This window comes from Penaeus japonicus, unplaced genomic scaffold (genome assembly GCF_977035675.1).
Source record: "Penaeus japonicus unplaced genomic scaffold, GWHDUDI00000001_assembly GWHDUDI00000038, whole genome shotgun sequence".
Taxonomy (NCBI): Eukaryota; Metazoa; Arthropoda; class Malacostraca; order Decapoda; family Penaeidae; genus Penaeus; species Penaeus japonicus.
In genome coordinates this window covers 3,719,002-3,721,501 of record NW_028234440.1, presented here as the reverse complement: position 1 = coordinate 3,721,501, position 2,500 = coordinate 3,719,002, and positions in this window count along the sequence as shown.

Sequence of the window (2,500 nt, the reverse complement as noted above, 5' to 3'; positions counted from 1 at the left end):
TACAACGAAGCAGGTATGTATGTGTTAGTCAAGCAAGGCAAGCATGTCATTCCTGATGGATAGTAACGTGTCTACACTGACAGGGAATCCAGCATTGTTATAGCTAAATGTGATAATACAGTATGGCTTATCTCATAGCTATTACTATACGTAAAATGGAAGATAAAAGCAAAGGGAAAAGATAGTGAATAATACTGTAAACTACAGTTAGAATATTGAAAAATGTGCGAGTGATGAAAGCAAAACTCCATCTTTTCAGCAAAACCTTAAATACGATATAAAGATTTCAGTTTAAAGTTCCTCAGCAAATATTTTCAAATCGTAGATTCTCTAGAAAATATAACTAGAGTAGAAGCATGTGCTTACTACATAGTTCGTATTAATCTCTGCAGTGCATATATGAAGAAATATATATATATCCGAATCACAATTTCTGGATTTAGGCAGATCGAAGGAGAGATGTATTCGCAGCGTAGGTGTATTTCCCCTGTTAGTTATTTAGAGCTCGAGAGAGTAAATGTAACGAGAAACAGCACCAGAAAATACTCACATGTTACACAAATATGGCTACTGTTATCATGAGCATGGTAGGTCATGGTTATGTTTTCATCTTCGTTGTTACGTCGACCGAGAATAAAGACACATCGACCCCGCCGCCACATAATAAAACACAGACTATCGAAAACCAATGTCACAGCGAGCGAGTCTCCACTACGCAGTAACGTTTTCCTGTTTATGTACGAGCTACGTGAACACAGAGAGGATGGGGAGGAATGAGAAGAAGACAAGGTCAGTAAAATGTTGCTGACGTAAGACGAAAAAGAGGAAAGACTGACAAACAAAAGCAAAGACTACGTAAAGCATAAAGATACTGAAGCAACAGGAAAGGGGAAATATCAGGGGATAAAGGTATAAACTTGAAATTGATATCAGGAATGCAATGAAATTCGAAAAGAGTCGAGAGGAATCATAAAAATGGCTGAAGAATCTGATTTTTGTGATATATTTTTTATTCCGCATTAGGATTTAGGAACCACAAAAATGACGATATATATATATATATATATATATATATATATATATATATATATACATACATACATACATACATATATATATAAATATATATATATATATATATATATAGATATATACATACATACATACATACATACATATATATCTATATATATATATAGATATATATAGATATATGTATATATATATATATATATATATATATATATATATATATATAATATATATATATATATATATATATATATATATATTATATATATATATATATATATATATATATATATATATATATATATATATAATATATATATATATATATATATATATATTATATATATATATATATATATAATATATAATATATGTATTATGTACATTATATATATATATATGTATATGTATATATATATATATATATATATATATATATATATATATATATATATATATATATAGGTATATGCATCACTGGTCACATAAGATGATGATGTGCAAAATATTAACACTTACATTTATTTCGGAAGAAAGCAAGTACAACAGACAGCAAAATATAAGATTACAAATCCCTAAACCAGGGTCATGCCAGGTCGACTTACCTTACGACATCCGAACAGAATGACCTGAAACAGATCAGCTGAACACAAATGCGCGGATATGCAGAGAGGATGTACTTCTCGCGTGACCAATCGATCCATGTTGTGTTCGAGGATGAAATTTCTTACCAGGATTAAAAATAACTTCCAGATATTTCAGGCCCAATGTTTTAACCCGAGCGACTGGATGTGGAAGCCAAAAATGATTAAGCTGCGGTTATTCCATTTTGACTGACAAAGTGACAAGTATGAGAGCGAAGGCGCCTATCATACTAAAAATACACCACGTCAATCATATGTATTACAAAGACGAATGCGCTACATGCACGCACACACTGACACATAAACAGACATATACAAACTCAGACATATATTTTCGTAAAGACTGTGGCTAACCAAACCAATCGCATGACGGTATGCATGATGCAATAAAGAAATATAATACGTTGAAATTGAATGCAACAATATCATCAATGACAAAGGAAACAGTTATGATAGGCAGACCAGACGATCCACTGACAATATCTCTTTTTTTTCTGCTCAACATACGTCGCTCCCGTTCCGGTAATAATATCACCTTAATCAGCTTTTTTCCTCCTCCTGATAATGAAATATGTGGAAGCCAATAACATAATTATGCATCTCTATGGTTCCAGTTTCGAAAATAACATCATTCCATAATCCGAAATGAACATTCCTATTCCGAGGGCGACAGCATTGTGACAATCATTATCAGGGAATAACGTAATGCCGCATTGATGCAGATGTATGCTATAGATATCTATAGTAATGTAATAACAATGTGATCTAATATAATGATGATACGATGACGTCACTCAGTCCTAAACATGCAGTAGCTATAACAG